The sequence below is a fragment of the Marmota monax genome, unplaced genomic scaffold (genome assembly GCF_021218885.2).
Source record: "Marmota monax isolate L192 unplaced genomic scaffold, Marmota_monax_Labrador192_F-V1.1 WCK01_AAM20220418_F8-fsc00027, whole genome shotgun sequence".
NCBI classification, from domain to species: Eukaryota; Metazoa; Chordata; class Mammalia; order Rodentia; family Sciuridae; genus Marmota; species Marmota monax.
The window spans coordinates 3,576,472-3,596,522 of record NW_026694617.1 but is presented as its reverse complement, the minus strand read 5'-3'; the positions used below and the strand labels follow the sequence as shown (position 1 = coordinate 3,596,522).

General features: G+C 38.6%; 1 protein-coding gene across 12 annotated transcripts in view; it reads right to left on the bottom strand.

Annotated features, from left to right (window-relative positions):
• The window catches only part of Foxp2 (forkhead box P2), a 547,259-nt gene extending 528,930 nt beyond the window's left edge, over positions 1–18,329 (bottom strand). For 4 of the 12 annotated variants that reach the window (XM_058572108.1, XM_058572106.1, XM_058572105.1 and 1 more), the window contains exon 1: positions 17,606–18,016. The gene's annotated coding sequence lies outside the window, so the exon portion shown is untranslated. Of the gene's footprint in view, positions 1–17,605; positions 18,029–18,161 lie in introns of those variants that run through there. The other 8 variants (XM_058572110.1, XM_058572112.1, XM_058572113.1 and 5 more) reach the window with 6 other exon arrangements.
• Between the last annotated feature and the right edge of the window lie 1,722 nt (positions 18,330–20,051).

Below are 20,051 nucleotides of genomic sequence, written 5' to 3'. Positions count from 1 at the left end.
AACAAAACATAACACACATTATTTACACACTAGATTTCCTGTCAAAAAAGTGAGATGTGTGGGCTGGGTCTGGGGCTCAGTGGTAGAGCACTTGCCTAGCATGCGTGAAGTACTGGGTTCTATCTCCGGTACCACATAAAAAAATTAAACAAAATAAATACAAGTTTAAAAAGAGGGGGGGGAGATGTGTTTTGAAGAAGAAAAAGGGGGGGAAAGAGACAGTGAGTGAGTGAGTGTGTGTGTGTGTGTCCAACAGTCCTCTATGCAGCTGGGGGTTGTGGATTTGCCCATAGCAAGGAAGAAAGAACATCAAGGAAAATAACTCGACTCTCTCATTCTTAGCCTTTTCATCAGTCTTCCCCATCTCCTTCAGCTAACACTGTGTAATCTAGAAAGTATACATCGAAAATAAGAACAGAAACATTTCCCTAGAATGACTCTATAAGGTAAGTTTTGTTCTTTCAAAAATATAAATAAATAAATACCAGCATCCATAAATGGGGGGGAGGCGGGGGGTCGGGTAAACCTAGCTAAAGAGCCTTTCTAAGTAAATACAGTTGGAAATCCTTCTTACCCAAAGGCACACAATCAAACCCAGTTAAACAGCCTTGCTGGCTGGTTGACAGTCCTGGTGTGCTCAGCTTTCAAATGTCCCATTCCAGCCAGGTACTTACTCATCTCCTTGCACCTAGGCCACAGCCCTCCCATATCCTGACTTACAGTGAGCAATAAAATGCTCTCAGGTGTACCATAATTTTGTCTCATAATAAAATTGCTTCTGTATTCTGCAAGTTGTGATGCTTCATTACTCTTCTATGTATCTAACGATATTCCTGATTTTTTTCCCCCAACTTCTGGTAAAATGATACAAATGTTCTTCTTTGTTTTTTATCTAACCTCCATGACTTAGCAAGTTGTTGTACTTTATACTCCATATTTATATTCCAATACTAATCATGTCATAAGTCAATCATATAACAAATTATTGATAATTTCCTCTCTTTGAAGACTTAATAGAACTACTACTTTAGATTTAATTACAGCAAAAAGGGAATAACCATTTTATGAAAGAGCTTATGACAGAATTCTTAGAAGTCCAAGTTATTGTTCAACTTATAATTCCACACAAGAGGATGAAATCAGCATGGATTTTACTAATGGAATTTGAAAAAACATGGCTACATTTATATGAATAAACTTAAAATATAGTCCATGGGCTAAAACTGGTCCACTGCCTGATTTTGAATGTCATATGAGGTAAGAATGGTTTTTACATTTTAAAATGGTTGAATAAAATATGAAAATGTGGGGCTGGGGTTATAGCTCTGCAGTAGAGCACTTGCCTCACACACATGAGGCACTGGGTTCCATCCTTGGCACCACATAAAAATAAAAATAAATCAAGTAAAGATACTGTGTCCATCTTTTAAAAAAATCTTTAAAAAATATAAAAATGTATGAAACAAAACTTACTAGGACATACCTATGGTCATTCATTTAGGTATTGTTATTGTTCATAGATGTTTTATTACAATGGAAGTAAAAAATAGTTTCAACAGAGACTGAGAGTGAACAAAGCTTGTAACATTAACCATCTAGCCCTTTACCAAAAAGATTGCTGACCCCTGCTACATAGAATAACTTTCCATGAAATTCTAAAATCAAAAAAGGCTTAGGATATATCATCTATTACAATTATAATTATTAGAAACAAAATTATGAACCTCCAGCACTAACAAAGAAACTAATGAAAAAAATTAAGAAACAAAGAAACACAAGAATTACTTAAGAATTATTCAACCTCAGAAGTGACACAAGTGGTAAGGAATAGTACATAAATATGGCTGAAACTTATTAATAAATACTCAAAATAGACTAACACATACACCCCCCAAAAAAATCTAAGGAAAAGATGAGCCTGCTATTTGGTGATAATAGTATATTATCTTTAGATAACTGAGATGAATCAGAACTTCTTGAATTGTAGGTGATGTTTACATTTTTAGCCAAAAAAATTAACTTGTTAAAACTTAAAGGGAATATCAAATATGACTAACAAGAAAATCAAAGTTCAGGAATTAATCAGAGGACAAGTCTCTTTAAATAAGTGCAGGTGTTACAGGACCAGTGAATGATAGATTTAAAAAAAAAGTTCATAAGTTTTATAATAGAACCACAGTTGATAAACTCAAAAGAATTACAAACAAGAGAAGAGACACAATACATACTAGTGGCAAAAGAGCCTGTATTTTCTTTTTAAGTTAAAAGGATTCTAGAAAACCAAGATCAGTGAGCTTGATACTATTCCACAACAAAATTCTAGAACAGGTTATTAAACAGATGGTTTGTGAGTACTTACATTAAAAAAAAAAAAAAAAAAAAAAACTGCCATGGATTTTTTTTAAAAATAAGCCATGCCAAACCTTGCTTCCTTTTCCCACATTGTTACTAGATAAGTGGATCAGAGAAATGTCTTAATTGCACAATATCTGAATCAAGAAAAGTATGGAGAAAATCTCTTGTGGCCAACTTGGATTTAGTCCACTCATTACTTGTTTAACCTTGGAAAGTGTCTTAACATCTGAGATGTGAGGCAAATTTCCACAGGCCTCTCCTATCTTTGCATGTTCTGCAGCAGGGGCACTGTCAGTTTTTGTTCTGCACTTTGTATGTATGTATGGGTGTGGTTCTGGGATCTAACCCAGGACCTCATGCACACTAGGCAAGTGCCTTACCACTAAGCCACAAACCCAGCCCCTGTACTATCTTGCCATGTATCTTTTTTAATACAAAGCCTTGGAATATAGAGACACTGTCTCCTTCTAGAACAAGGAACAAGTTTGCTCAGTCTATTATAAGAGATTAGATTTCCTAAACTAGAGGTTTTTCATTTTGGATGCAACATCAACCAAAGCCACTCTGCAGAGCCCCTGTGAGACTTGGGGGACAAGGGAACCAAACCAAACATGAAGCTCATGCTGCCTGCTGCATGGTGAGTAATAGGGTCCTCTGCTTATGACCCAGGAGTCTTGTGTCTTCTACAAACAGCAACAAAACAGTGACTGTCTAGTTTGTTAGCTTACAAGTAGTATAAAATACCAGGATTTTAGAGTTCTTGAAAATATGTGGCTCAGCTCAGTCATTTGTAAAATGGGGATAAAATCTCCTTATAAAAGTATTATGAGGATTAAATGAATTAATACATACAAAGTGCTCAGAAAAGTACCTACATTAAAATGTCTGGTAAATGTTAACCATTATTATGATGATGATAATTATGATAAGTTTCAAATATATATCACTAGATAAACAACTCATCCAAAGGACTAATGACAAGCTAAAGAATTCACTAGGAATGGAACAGGCTCTGTTTTTAACAATGTTCTGCTCAATATTTTTTTTAAAGTTGAATAGACTCTATTCAACCATTTAACCAAGGTCCAAATCTTATTTCAAAAATAAACTATTTAAATGGACATTAATTACAATTTATATGAAATGAATAACAGTTCTATTAACAATGTAACATGTCTAAAAAATTAATTTCCTAACATATGTTGGTTAGATCCCATCTACAGTATGGTGTTTAGCTCCAAATACAACATTATAAAGAAAAGCTTGAGTAAATGTTAATATTTAGGGAAACCAGATTATTTTTAGAACATAAAAAATAATTAGAGATACTTGACTTTCTTTCAATGGAGAAAGAAATGTATTGGGAATGATACCTTTTCAGACATGTTTTATATGCGAAATATGCTATGCAGATATATGGCATCAAACCTGAATAATTCCAATTAATTCCAATTCAAAGTAAGCAAGAATATTCTATTAATTAAATTTTTTCAAATGCAAGTTTTTGAAAGCCACTAGCCAGGACTACCAATTGATACTGCCTCTTGCCCATTCAGATGTCTTTGAATTTCTTGTCCATACAAAAGCAAAGCAAACACACAGGTAATTTCTTCATGCTTCTTGAATATTTTTAAAATATCTTTATTTTGTTTATTTATTTTTATGTGGTGCTGAGGATCTAACCCAGTCCCTCACATATGCAAGGCAAGTGCTCTGCCACTGAGCCACAATCCGAGCCCCTTCTTGAATATTTTTAATCATCTTGTCTCCTTATGTTTCTGTTCCATTTCAACTAAGCCCTTTCAAAATGAAAATTTTTTCTTAAATTTTCATTTTGGATGCACTCTGACTTTCTGGTTATTCCTTCTTTATACAGGCTGCAGTCCATAAGCATTTTGACTACCCCCCCACCCCCACATCTGGCTTAGAAGGAAGATTAGAAATAGTAAAATTTCAAATTTCCTTGCAACTCTAGGCTGAATTTCTGGACCCTTCTTACTTATTTTGCCATGTAGAGAAACCAAAGAATGTCTGTGGTTGAAGAATGAATATATGAATGAATATTATTAACAACTGAAAATGAGCTTCTTTCTTAAAAACTATCTACATCAATGGATCTTAAATCTTTCAATTAGCCAAAAAGATGGCAAGAACTACATAGGCACAAACAATAAAGACCCATCACAAAGTATGAGAACAGAAGGAAGTGAAAGAGATATTGGAGGTTGAAGTGAGAATGGGTAGAGAATTACTGATGGTGAACACCCCAAGATAAATTCTTAACCTTAGAAATTATTAACCTGTCTTCATACCAAACCCCTAGTAAATTATGGTAGGAAAAACCAAATACAATCTTGCAAAGGCAAAAATGATACATATAACAATATAGACTAATCTCAAAAACATCATGTTATGGTTTTTATGGTTTCCCCAAAAGCTCATGTGTGAAATAATGCAAAAATTTTCTGAGGTAAAATTATTAGATTATGAGAGGTGTAAGCTAGTCAGTGAATTAGTTCACTGATATGGATTTAACGGGACAATAACTGTAGGCAATTAGGGTGTAGTTGGAGGAAGTAGGTCACCGGGAGTGTGCATTTAGGGTTTATATTTTGTCCCTGGTGAGCAGAGCTCTTTCTCTCTACTTCATGGCTTGCCAAGTTCTGAGCTGCTTCCCTGCACTATGCCCTTCCACTGCCTCACTTTGGGTCCAGAGCTATGGAGTCAACCAGCTATGGACTGAGACTTTTGAAACCATGAGCCTGAAATAATTTTTTTCCTCCACTAAGTTGTTATTGTGGGTCTTTTGGTCACAATGATGCAAAGCTAAATAAAACAAAAGTTGTTACTAGGAGTGCGGTCATTGCTGAGACTAACTTGACCATGTGGTTCAGAAGCCTTTGGTGCTGGCTTGCAGGGTAAGGAATTTTGAAAAATTTGGAGATGCAGTATGGAAAAGCTTTAAAATGTTGTAATGGAGACTAATGGGTGATTCTGCAGGAGCTCAGAAGACCAAAATGCCAATAAAACTGTGGAGAGTAAGACTGATGTTTCAGAGGAGGATGATCATGAAGTTTCAGTGGAGAAACACTATTGGAAATTGGACTAGAGGTCATTCATATTATTACAGCAAAGAAGTTGTCTACATTTTGCCCATGTCAGAAACTTTCTATGAGGCTGAATTTAAAAGTAATGGACTAATTAATGTGGTGGAAGGAACTTCAAGACAGCATAGCATTCAGACAGTGGCATGGATATTACTGGTGGCTTTTTGTCAGGTTTACTGTGATAAACAGAAGTAGAAAGCAAAGCAGAAAGATTTGAAAAAGTTAAAGAGTTTGGCCAAAAAAAAAATCTGTGTAAAACTAGGGCTAAGGAAGTTCTGTTTTTTAAAGACATTATAGCCACTAATGAGATGCTGAATACTTTGCCCAGAGACAATAGGAAAGATGACTTGAGGGTTTCTCAGATACTGACAAGACAATGCCCATACAGGCTCAAGGATGTAAAAATAAAAAATTATTTGAGAAGAGGCCACAGGGTTATGCTATTTGCACAGTGGGGTTTAGGAATTTGTTTCACCATGCTTAGCTATCCAAGTGCTCAAAAGCTGCAAAAGCCATGGTACTAGGAGACTTGGCTATTTCTCAAGATGTTAGCAGCCCTGGGTATCAACCACATGGTGTCAGTCTATAGGAATCAGGATATTAGAGTTAGGGGACAATGGAGGCTTCCACTGAGATTTTAAAGGAAGGCTTTGGAGGCCAGGCAAAGTATAGCAGGTTTGGGGTTCCTATGGGCTGTTCCTGAGAAGGTGATATATGAAAATGTAAGAAGGGAGACAAAGCTGTAATGGAGACTCTTAGATTAAGGATGCCAGTAATGTGGGATGTCTGCCAAGGAAAGCTGCAAGAATAGAGCAAACAAGCCAAGTTAGAAACCATGTGGATTGCAACCACCAAGACAATATGGGTGGAGCTACGCAAGCTCTTCCCAGAGAATATCAGGATGTCATGTGTTCCAGATGCTGGATGTGAGCCACAGGACTTTTGTGCGCTGCTGGATTTCATTCTTCATTTGGTCCCATTATTCTTTCTATGCCCCATGTATCTCCCTTTTGGAATGTAAATGTTTATTCTATGTCATTTTATATTGGATATATGTAACTTGATTATGATCTTTACTCTCACAGCTAAAAGTACACTTTGAGCCTCAGATGAGGTTTTGGACTTGGACTTTGGGGAAATGCTGGAACAGTAAAGACTATAGGGACTCTTGGAAATGGACTGAATGTACTTTGAATTGTGTGCTGGATATTAGCTTTGAGGGAGCTCAAGGGGAATGCTATGGTTGAGATGTGAGGTGTCCCCCAAAAGCTCTTGTGTAAAACAATACAAGAATTTTCAGAAGTGAAATTATTAGATTATGAGACGTATAAGCTAATCAGTGTATTAATCCACTGAAATGGATTAACTGTGTGGTAACTGTAAGCAGGTAGGGTGCAGGTAGAGGAAACCGGTCAGTGAAGTGTTACTTTGGGGTTTATGTTTTGTCCCTGCTAAGCATGCAAGGACAAAATGCTCGCTCTCTCCACCTGCACACTTCCTAGTAGTCATGTCCTGAGCTACTTTCTTTCTGCATCTTGCCCTTTTTGCACCATGTTGAGCCTCACCTTGCGCCCAGAGGTAGGAAGTCAGCTGTCTCTGGACTGAGACATCTGAAACTGTGAGCCAAAATAAACTCTTCCTCCTTTAAGTTGTTCTTCTTGGTCCTTTAGGTCATAGCAATGTATAGCTAACTGAAACATCATGCTAAGTGAATTCAAAGGCTACATACCACATGATTCTATTTAAAATACCAGACTTGAAAAGATAACCATACAGACAGAAAACAGATCAGTGGATACACAGGAACTGGAAGACAGGAGGAAAGGCTTAGTAAAAGGCACATGGAGGATTTGGGGGGTTGATGAAATTATTTTATATTTTAATTGTAGTGGTGATTACACAACTATATGTTTGTGAAGATCTATGTACTGAAAAGGGGTGAATTTTATTCTATGTAAATAATATTTTATTAAAAAGTAGAAAAATGAAAGAATTTTAAAAACTTTGTAATGATAATTAAAATATGGCTGTGTAACTAATAAACCATACTGAGAGAAATTTATTGGAATTATTTCTAGAATATAGTAATTAATATCTTACCTTAAATTCAAATGTCAAGTATTTAAGCAGCTTACTTTTTATAAATAACAACTTTCACTTTTTCATGAATAGTTAACATGTAAAAAATAAAATTACCAGTCACATTCTATTTTAAAATTATTTTCCTATAACAAATGCAATCCCAATAATAAAATAAATGCTAAATTTTTCTGTTATTTGTGTATCCTATATTTAATTACCAAATATGATTGTATATTTGCCTTTGAATTTGTTCATAGACAGAAAAACAAGTCATCTCCAGAAGAAAAACAGAACTTCTTTTAATGTAGAATGAGTAAACATGTATTTCACCTTATTTTATGCCGCAGTCTGGCTGCAGCAAAATAACTTGGGGGGGGGGGGGTGACAAACAACTTGTGTATGTTGATACAGCAGGAGTAGGAGCCCTTTACTGTAAGACAGGAGGTGTATTTATACATTCCACACAGCTTATCTTAATTAACATAAACTAGATACAGCAGTCAACCAATAAGGAATCTCCACACTTAATGGCTCCCTGGCTTACTTAACAAACCACTCCCTCTGGCAAAATGCCAGGCGCCATCCAGACTTGTTTACAGACCTCAACAATTTTAAAATTTAGCTTTGTTTCAGCTAACAAGATGTTGTCAAGACACAATGAGAGGAATATCAAAGAGAAAAATACTTAAATCTAATACCAATTAGAAACAACAAATCACACTGCCTTTTTCCTTTTTGTAGGATAGTTTGAGCAAGCACGTAGGATTGGGACTATCATGACATTCTTAAAATTAAAATAAGCAGAGTGTCACAAAAGAGAAACTTTAGCCATACTTTTTTGAAAGTATAGGAAACTGATCAAGATTTTTTTTTTTTTTTTTTTTTTTTTTGGTACCAGGGATTGAACCTGGGAGTACTTACACTCTGAGCCACATCCAGAGCCTTTTTTATAACTTATTTAGAGACGGGGCCTTGCTGAGTTGCTTAGGACCTTGCTGAGGCTGGCTTTGAAATCATGATCCTCCTCCCTCAGCTTCCTAAGCTGCTGGTATTTCAGGTGTGCATCATCATGCCCATGAAGAAAATTGGGTTTTAACACTATTTTATTGGGGATAATATAAAGTCTGTCAAACAAATTTTATTTTTACTCCAACAGACATTCTCCATAATATAAGAAAGGTAAAATATATTAAAATATGAATATTTGCAAAGTTGTATCACTGCTAAAAACGTTACAGATATCATTTCCTGCCTTCTGTTCCCTTTGGTTGTGCTGAATTTGCAGTGGGTTGAAGAAGTCAAGGAAAGTGGCCAGAGATGGCACACTTCATGGAGTTTGTAGGCTCAGCATGAATGCACACATCACACAGTGGCATCTGGGGAAGGAAAGCAGTGAGGGACCACCTTAATGAGGCTCTTCATACATTTTGACAGTCTCCAAGGGAAGAGAAAGTTGTTTCATGAGATTTAGGACAAAACTTCTTATTTTTGGTGCACCACATAAAATCTCTTTCCACTTTCTTTAAAACAAGCTACAGTAAAGATATGCAGTACTCCTGTAGTTGGGACTGTGTTTCTTTTATTGTAGTGCAATACACAAACTGGAACATGGGTGACCAATATTTTACATAGGTCATCAATATGTATGTCTTTGCATGTAAAGTCCATTAAAAGAGTGACATTCTATTTATTTGAAGAAAAAAATCAGTTTAAAAAACAGTTTATCCAACTCCACACTATTTCTGGGTTAGTGCCATGAACAGCTAAATATATGATTGAGTTCATAGGACCAAGGCAAATTTGTAAATGAATTAATATTTATGGAATGGTAGTGACAAGAACCTCAGGTACAGAGTGCCAGGTGGTTGTTTCTTAATCCTGATGGGCTCAACTCCACATGTGTTCCACCTTCACCTCTCCTTGTTTCAGCATTTTGAATAAACAAGGAGAGGCCCCAATTCTGGGAGGGTGATCTCATGGGATAAGAAAACTGAACTAAAAAAATTTTAGATTTTAACTGAGACTGCTGAGCTTCACCAGAAAAGTTATTATGATACTTTATGTTTGCATTAAATGGATTTTTTAAGAAAGTATCATTCTTATGCACACAAATGTGCGCAGGGTAGGGAGGAGACATTTTATACTTTCATACTTGATTCCATGTACTTTGTAAATTGTTTTAGTTAGAAATAATCTAAAAGCTAATCCACTGTCTTTTTAATTTAGGAGGAAATGATTCACCTAAAATCAGATAAAAGTTACATACAGATGTAGTACCTGTATGCAGGCCTCTGCACACTTAACATAGGAGCTTTGTAGTAAACCAAGTTAGCTATTTTTATAATCTGGGGTTTAATTCTTTTCAGAACTATTCATCTTCATTCTCACTCTAATATACATTGTTATCCAAAAAGCTGTTTAATGCAAAATTTCCTACTTGCAACAAGGGTGCACTGGCACTTGAAATAAGCAAATCGGAGACACAGAGGGCACTGGGTATCTAAAGAGCAGGGCAAGAGAAGAAGGGATGCATTAATTTTTTTAAAAGGAAAGAAAGAGAGTTCATTACATATATAACCCAACTCTGGCTTGCTTTAGAGTTTCTCAAGGGTCCTACATCACTAGTAGTATAACAGATATCAGAATTATTTTCATACAGGAGGAAGAAGAGGAAAAGAGAAAAATGACACAAAATAGGCTAAGAAGGGAAACCTGTTCTGTTCCTTCTTTATTATCAATAGAAAACATTATAGATTATTTTCTATATTCTTAAGAGTTTTAGACTAAAATATCAAGTTATTTCAATTTTAAATATGAAACAAGTGCTGAGGGAGATCCATAAGGTATGATGGTTATAAGAAAACATTTGTGGGGTTTTGTGGCATTATGTAAAGAGTTGTATCATTCATTCATGAGTTCATTCACAAGCAATTTGAGGAAGCTAAAGGGTAGGAATTTAAATTTGGAGAGTTAAAGTTTTCATCAAATCACAAACCTTCAACCTGCTCTGTTTAAGGGTATATGTTATGGAGGGTGGGTGGATAAAGGAAATTTGTAAACTTCTGTTGAGTTGTCCAATGCAATGAAGTAAAACCATCTAGGTTGGTTACAAAACCCAGAATCTCAAAAGAGACCTTGATTCTATCCATTCCCCTCCATTTTTTACTACAAATAGTCCCAGAAATATGTAGTTTGTCCATGTTGTGTTCATGGTATGCCCATTAACATTATATACAGTACTTATGTGATTTACAGTAAGATATATTAATTAATTAAATGTCAATTTAATTTATGCTAAACATTACTATATTAAAGCACTAAACTATTCAGAGGTTGTTTTCCAAACCATAAATATCCACTCCTAAATTTCAAAAGTTAAATGTACTACTATTTCCCAGATCAAGAATTATTTTTTTTAAAAAAAGGTGTATAAAATTGAGCTGGGGCTGGAGTGGCTCAGTGGTAGAGTACTCGCCTAGCACATGAAAGGTTCTGGGTTTGATCCTCAGCATCACATAAAAACAAATAAAATAAAATAAAAGCATTGTGTCCAACTATAACTATAAAATATATTTTTAAAATAAATAAGTAAATAAATAAAATTGAGCTGGACATAAGTTCACCTGAGATGAATCTGCCAATGTAATAGTGAAGAGTTTTTTCCAAATGTAAAATGGTATCAAATGACTGTAGGATGAAAAGTAATTTTGATTACATGAAAAACAAGTTATCCAATGATACAGATTAAAGTACTATCTGAGGCCTCCAGTGAGCTATTCATTCTTTCTTAAGCAGAGACATAAGCAGCTGTTGGAAGGCTTACATAACACCGCTCTACTGTATGAAGAATAATTATGGTACCTGCAATAGTTCAGGTAGGAGACAATGGTGTATACATGTAAATCAAATAAATATACACATGTATGTGTACACACATACACACACACACACACACACACACACATGATTATTATTGTGTTGCCATTTAACTAGAGGCAAACTCCAAAATGGAACAAAAAAGAAAGACAAAAACAAAGTGAAGAGTTAGAGACAGGCTTACAGATAAAGATCAACCAAAACCTGGAACACAAATTTGGGTGAAGTAATAGTGACGAATAGTTCTGAAAGATGTTGGGGATCATTTTTTAAATGAGATGATTTTATGACAGTCTACATATGCTAAGATGCTAAGATATTTGGATTAGTGTACTGTTAAGTTTCTCCTCACTATCTACCAGTGAGAAATGTTAAGCTTTCTCCAAAATATGTCTGCCATTGATTTCTTTTTCTTCTCCTCAAAATACACTTTAAGAAAGTTTGGGTTTTCTTAAGGTTTAAATAAAGTTGCAAAATCATGGCTACTGTTGTATATATGTAACAAAATGATAGAAAATAAGAATGAGGCAGAATGCATTTTCACAGAATACATTATCAAATAACACAGAAGGTGAGAAGAAAGAAAAAAAAATGTATACCAGAAAAACTTGAAGTTCTTTTCTAGTAGCATCCTTTGTTTTGGGAATTCAGAGTTAATTTCTTTAACCTGTTGGAAAAAAACCTGTGACGTGCTAATGGTATCATCTTTTAGACTTACATTAGAAAAATCTTCAAAAGAAACTGCTAAAAACTTAAATAAATTTTAAATCAACATTATCTTCCATGAAATATATTTTAAGTCTACCAAGACAGAAATTGAAGGAAATTGAGGAACATTAATAAACTAAAAACGCTGAGAGCTTTTAAACCCCTGGGAATTCATTTGCTTCACAGCAACGTGCTTTTTCAACATTAAATTTTATTCACTCTTACTAATGAAAATAATCTGCCACAGTAGAAAAGAATGAAGACATCAGTGTCCTATGACATATTTATCAATATAAGGCGAAGGTATGTTCTAGATATCCTTGGTGGATAGTAGGAAGAGCAAAGAGTACAACTGAGTAGAAAGCTGAAAGCAAGCTACAGCTGAGTACACACATTTCAGATGTCAAGGAATTCAAAAGGTTTAACCGGGGCTCCCACAGTTGATTGATGAAGGAAAAAGTGTTTAAATAAAAAATTATACAAAATTTAAATAAACTAAAATATTTTTTGAGTTTAAGTTGTATGTGGAAAGTTGGAAAATTTAACAAATATAACACGATTTACAAGGAGTAAACAAAAGTTCACCATTACAAAATGAAAAAGTAAAAGTGAATCATAAGCTACAAATCACCTAAACACAATATTGTTTTAAAAATGAAATAAGCATGATGCCAGTATACCTCATTTTAAATACAAATATATTCTGTTAAGTTGCCTGCTAGGCAAATATCTGTATAAATAAACACAATACCTGATCACTCCAACTATTAAACTAAAATTATACTTCTAAGATTCGCTAGGCAAATACTTAATAATACTTCATTTGAAGAAACAGCAAACTACTAAAGCAACTATCTAAAGAAAAAAACAATAGTTTTAATGAATACTTCTACTGCAAACATCTCACCACATACATATGTTGACTTTTTTTTGTTTGAATATTACCACTGTTACACATAATACAACATAATTCTCTAAAACCCTCTCTATGGCATCTTTTTAACATTAGCTTCTTAGTCATAATATTTTTTTTTTACATTTTACCAAAGCTGATTACTTTTTTGTTTGTTTTGTCTGGAAAATTTGGGTCAAAGAAGTAATAAACATAAGGGACAGAGCAAAATAGAATATATACAAAAATATCACATAATAATAAGACAAGTAAATACACAAGTAGAAGTACCCATGTATTTTATCAAGAAAGAATATCTACCAGTAAAGAATTTCCACAGGAAAGACTTTGCTATGAGTATTTATATAATTCAATAATAATGAATGTTCACATAACCAATGTTTGGTTAAAAAAAAAAGTAAGAGCACTTTTAGATACCCCTTCTCTCTATGTTTAAAATGTAAGAGAAAACAAAACAAAAAATATTTGTGGGACCCATTTCAAAGTTCTGAAAAACAAATGAAGAAGCTAAAAGTTCGGAAGGAAATCATAAGAAAACAATGAAAATGACCTGCTAAGCCTCAGGAAGGGGGAAAAAATGCCCAAATAACTTATATTATTTTGCTTGATAAAGACTATATAAGTGATACAACATTTGTCCAAGTATATTAAGAGATAAATACTCAGACCTAAGAAAAATTTTGTTGCATTCAAAGAATGAAGAGATCCAGCCAAAACCATGTAAAATTCAAATTAGGCATTAAACTACCTGCAAACCATAAACATTAGGATATGTTTTTAAAAGTTTCAAGCACCTGAATTACCATTACAGAAGTCTTAAGAATACAAGCAGCTCTTTCTGGGTTGGATTTGCTCCAATTTGTTGGAACTATGAATTAAAGGCCACATCAATAAAACTGCTTCAAAAACTTACACAAATATTAAGATCTCATTGAACCTAATAAAAGAAACAGACTTTCATTTATCAAGGAGCAATATTAATTTGGGCACCGCTTAGGACATTTTGGGTCCCTTCACTTATTGATAAAAGTACTACTATTTATCAGAAAACTTTAAAAATAGTTTGAGTATGCCAAAAATGAATATTCAGTAATTGTGATGGAAGTGATTCCATTTCTGAATTCAACTAGGATTTCCAATTTTGTCTACTAACAATCATGTCAAGAAAACTTCTTTCTGAAGTGTGTCCTAAATCACATTCTTTTCTTACAATCAATGACCTCTTTCTGATTTAATTCAGAAAGGCAGAAAATATATAATCACATCCATCATTCTGTTTTTTATCAATATTATAACTAATAGCAGATTTAACATGAGATTGTTATCACAAAAATAGAATAAGAGTGTTGAGGCAGAGCCAACTATAAATCCTTTTAAAAATCACAAATAATACCCTTTTAATGTAAGTATATTCTGTATCCCTCACATCTTCTCTTGAAATAAAAATAGTTGGTAGATTTGTTTGACTACATTCATTACAGTGTTATATACCCTATAAATCTCTATCAAACCAGGTGTTATTTTCACTATTTAAATATGCTTTTCATAAAACATAAACATACCTTTACACTAATAGGTATGTTGTTTTGTACTTTTGGTAGCTTGCTCCTACAAAGGGAATATTACTTCCCATAACAGGTTATCCGTATAGATAAAAATGTATGTTTCTTCCCTATTTAAGGTTCCTAGAAAATTACAAATTTTTAAGCAAAACAATTACAGCATCATCAGTGCAGGGAAAGAGAACTCCAATGACAGTTTACTCAGACAAAACTAGTTTACAAATTTATTCATATCATAATGTAATTAAAGGCCTCTTTCCACTCCAGAATATGGATTCTATGAAAATGATATACCAAAGCATAATTTGGGCCATTTAGTTACAAAGGAGTTCATAACTGTTATCTGTATATTTTCTCCTTTAATTGCTCCATTTGTTATAATAATACACACTAAAGTGGAATGGTAACATTTTAATCAGCTATGTATAAAAACTAAAGTATTTATTGTATTCATATTTAAATTGAATGTTAAAAATGATTTCCTGAAAAACCCTTTTATTGTGTGTGCTCAAAAGTGAACTTTAAGCTGATCTTATATTGAGTGCGCTCTTTTCTCCCACTCACCTAGAGAGAGGAATCATCAGGTTTCTAGTAAAACTCCGTAACTTAATTGCAAGTAAACATTTCTTTTATTTAAGAAAACAGTGAAATGTTGGGTTTCTTAAGGAAGTACTGAGCAGACCAAACCACTGAATATGGGTCAAGTTAAGTGATGGATGGATGGATGGATGGAAGGAAGGAAGGAAGGAAGGAAGGAAGGAAGGAAGGAAAAGGGGCTTTAAAAAGCTCTAAAGCATATATGAAATTTTATGGCCCTAATGATCACAGTGTATATAACCTTATATTCACTGTAGGAATGTACATGCAAATAAATCAAAATTGTAAATTGTGTTTAACTGCATTAAACAAACACTACATTTAAAAATTCCAGTACACTGAGAATATACTTATCCATAACTCATAGTGACAGAAAAGATAAACAGGGCCTTTGACAACATAAAACGTTTGCTGAGGTATGGCACAATGCAAACTTGAACATGAAAATATCTCAAAGCTCATCTTCAATTCAATTTTGACCTCTGACACAGATTTGCTATTAAATACACCCCTCCCTGTCTCCACTGCTGCCTAACCAAACTATCTGAGTTAGGAGACAGTGCAAAGATGTGCCTTCGAGGCAAACTTTTGTTTTCTAGAGTAAATCTCCCCCAAATACTTCCAGTTGGAATATGTCCACTTCAGCTACTTGACACCAGGGAGTCACTTTTTCCCTTGGGCTTACCTGCTACTATGTAACTATTCTTCCAAGTAGACTGTGGGCATGTTGGGAGATAGATCTTTTCAGCACTTCTGAATCCATGATGACTGCAAATATTACACCTTACACAATCCCACAGGTCTTTCACACTCTTCTCCTTCCCGCCCCTTCTGAAACTCACCCAGGCCACTTGGTGCTCTTCATGTCGCCAATGCCTGCCCACCTGGAAGCAACCAGTATTAAGTACTCGAGGAATAATCCTCAAGATCAAGCAACTGCCTGGATTTCAACATGTGGTGAAAGAAAACGTGTGTGGGGGTAGGCATATGAGCGTTACAGATAGCAGCTGTCCATTAAGTGGTTTAAATCTGTTGGTTAAAAAGCTGAGTAAACAAATACACAGATGGGTCCTGTTCCTTGGGGATTAAGGATTCTGAGGAGCCTCCCAAGGTGGCCAGTTCAGCCTCTCTTGACTCAAAACGCCCTTCGGTTCCGCTTTCAAAAGCCCCAGACCTGCACATCGCCTTTCTCTTCCTGTTCCCTCTAATCAAAGTGTCACCCTACGCGCCAGGTGACCTTAGAGACTTACCTAAGAGAGCTCAGAGTCAGAACAGTGAGACAACTTTTCATCCGTGCGCTAGAGGCCCGAACATCTACAGCAGGGGAGAGCCCACATCGAGGTGAGGGGTGGGGGAAGGCTGGCCTCTGGGATGGGGAGAGACGCACCCGCGGCGCGCACGGCCACAGAAAGGGTCTGGCCCGCACCGCTGCCGCACGTGCGCCGCCGGAGCGCTAAGGATCTTAAGAGACCCTGGCTTTACCCCCGCGGGCCTCCGCGGACCTACAGGTAAAAGCCTAGGGAGACACTCTCCCTTTTTCCGAAAGGTGTCTGTGCCCCTCCCACATTCCCTCCCTAAATACCCTAAAGCAAGATTTCACTCCAAACCCACCAAGACTGAAGAGTCCGGTCCAAGGCGGAATAAAAGTAAAAACCAGGACAGATCCCTGGGGGAAGCAAGCTGTGCTAGAGCATGGACCTGGGTAAGAGCTCGATCAGGGGCAGCAATTGAGATGTAAGGTTGTCCTGAAGAGTCACTAGGGGCCAGGAGTTTCTTGACAGGAGAAACAAAAGTGCCCCTGGTCCTCTCTAGTTCCTAGAGAAGTACTTTTGAAATGAACGCCTAAGTACCTAACTTAGGGAGGAGAAGCATGCACTTGCCCAATTGAGTAAATAAAGGTCAGCAGTTGGATCAATACAGTGTGCGCTTCTAAACCGCCAGATGTTTTTACTGTTGTTTGGGGGGGGGGGGGGGGGGAGAAGAAGAAAAGACAACAAACAATAATAATAAAAAAGAGTAAACAAACACACATCTGGTGTTTGGACACACATTTTCCCCCAGCCGCGGTCTCTCTGGACCATGCAACATTTTGCTTATTCAAAATTAAAAATCCTGAACCAACAGCGAATCTCCCTTTTCTCGACTCACCCTTCCCCCATACAAAGCAAAATGCAAAAAGAACAACAAGTGGTGATGTTGGGTCCCGAACGTGACCCCAACGCTGAGCCGAAATTTGACACATGTCACACTCGCCCCGTGGCGCGGAGCACTGGCGCTGGGGCGAAACTTTGCCGCGGCGGTGAGAGGAGCGCGAATAAAGTCGCTGCCCAGGCCGGCGTGGAGGTGGCTGGGACAGGGTGGGGTGAGGAGGTGCAGCGCGCCAGAGTGAGGGCGAAGAAACTTACCGCGACTGAGGACGCGGTGGGCAGCGTCCCAGAAGGTGGCACCCGCGGCTCCCAGGCAGAAGCCCCCAAACAACACACCCACGCGCGAGTCCCGGCAGCTGCTGCCGCGAGTGGGGGGCGCGCCCGGGGATGGGGGCCGGAGGAAGCCACAGCCGGCGGACGCGGCCGCCGCATAAATAACCAGAGCGGGCTTTCTCGGGCGGGCTGCGGGTGGCTTGGGGCTCCAGCCGGGGCGAAGCAGCGGCCGCGGAGCTGCACGCGCCGGCGTGTCTCGCGCTTTCTCGGAGGCTCGCGCTGTCTCGCGCTGCCGCTCCCCCCACCCGGATCTGCGTGCGTGTGTATGTGTGTGTGTGTGTGTGTGTGTATGTGTGTGGGTCTGTGTGTGTATGTGTGCGCTAGCGGGCGCGCGCACCCGGGCGCGCGCGCGTGTTGTTGGCAATGCAAACTGTACACACACTGCGCGCGGGGCCGCCTCTCTTCCAAGGGGCGGGGTGGGGGAAGGGACGCCTCAGAGGATTCTGAAGTACTGCTGGGCCACTTGTTTGTTTTGTCTTACTTTGCGCTGTTATTGTTGTCGTTGTTGTTGATCCAAAAAGCGGTTTGGAACCAGCCGGTTAAGATGCCTGTCTCCCCACTCCAGCTATCCCCCACTGTCCCCCAACTTCATGGGAGGGGGAAATGCGGGGCAGAATATTGTTCGGATTGGCAGTGGAGCCTCCAGACTGACGTCAGGTCCACCTGCTATGTAAACAACTCGCTGGAGAACTTGTTTGTTCTGCGCCTGATCTTCCCCCACCCCCACCCTTCTCTCCACCTCCCGCTCCGCCTCCTCCCGTTCGCCCCAGACGGCGAGTCAGGGAAGGGGGTGGGGAGGGAGGCGAGAACAAAACCGTATGCTGTATTGGCAAAGCTGAGTTGTGTCTGCTGCTTCTTGGCAGTCCCCAAAGTACGTCCTCTCAGCAGACGGAGCTGCTGGCAAATGAAACAGGGGATTCCACGTGAAGTGCAGAAAGCCTCGAAGGGATCCAAAGCCCTTGGTGGCAGGTAGTTAAAGTACAAGGGAGTCAGAAAGGGAGACCCCAGCGTGCCTTAAAACGCTGATTGGCCTTTCTTTTCATGGTGTGCGCCTCTACGGCCCTGGGCGGAGAAAGGCCGAGTGTCTTTCTCACTCCTCATTGTCGTGGCTCCTGTCTCACTTGGGCCCAGGAGTTCTTGGGCTTCCTGGTGATCGCGCAGCCCAGGTCACCGAGGCGGGGCTTGGAAGAACGGGGGCCACGGAGCTGGGAATTTTAGGGTCTGAGGCTTTCCTGACGACCCTAACAGTTACTGGGGGAAACAAAAGTAACAAGAATGAAAGGAGAGAAGAAATTGCCAGAGCCTGCTCCACACGCCCTTCAAAGCCGAAGCGCCGGTGTGCGGGATGCTCTGGCCTTGTGTCCAGCACCTGGTCCCTGATCTATCCGCAGGGTGTGAAGCGGCTTGCTGGCCCGCGCAGGACTGAGGGGAATGACAGGGGAAAGGCCGAAGGCAAGACAGCCCGTTTGGGACGCAAGACCAGAATCTGGGCAGGGGTTCCTCCGGAGCCCCTTCCTAGCCCAAGCGCCGGGTGGGCGGTCACTCCCTACCATCTCCCACCAGCCCCTCCTCAGGCTGCCTGCCCGCGGGCCGTGGACCTTCCGCCCGCTGCGTTTTCTGCGCGCTCGCCGCCTGAGCCTGTGCTCTGCTCACAAGTCAATCGTAAAGCGTGGCTTTCCGAAAGGCGCTGAAACTTTTCTCCAAATAGCTGCAGCCAAGAGGCCGTAGTGAACCGAGCTTGGCCCGGGACTTCTTCCCGACCCTCCTCCCCGGAGAAAAAAACGGCTAACTTTAACATCTCGGTGGCAGAAGAGTGGGTGGTGGTGACTGGGAAGATGAGTGAGCAGCACCAACTTGCCTTCAGACTCTTCCCTTTTCTCAAAGAGCAGCACGCCCTTTTCTCTAAAGGGCAGACGCGAGCTCACACACACACTTGGCACCAACTCTCCCCTTCAGAACCCGCAATTCTCCCGGGGAGGAAGCAGCCCTGGCACCCACATTTGTAAACATGCCGTCAGGTTTTCTAGTGAAACCAATTAAGTCAATAAGCCACGGGGCTGGTTTTAGAAGGGCGGCCCCAGCCAGGAGTACAAGGACCTAGGTAGACTAGGAGCTGAATTGCTGTGCTGTTAGCTTTTAAACTCCAGGCAGTCGTTAAGTTGCTCTGCTTATGGATTGTGTTCTCACCCTTTTCCAAATGGTCTTTGCTAAATGCCGGCTGAACTGTGGACAGATGATCCGAATCTTTTTTAAAAGATGGGAACGCAGAGAGGAGGAGGGAGCAGTCATTAATATTAGAAAACGCCAGACCCAAATGGCCCTACCTTGCCCTTATGAAAGGTAGGGATTATGTTATGTTAAGTAATCTGCG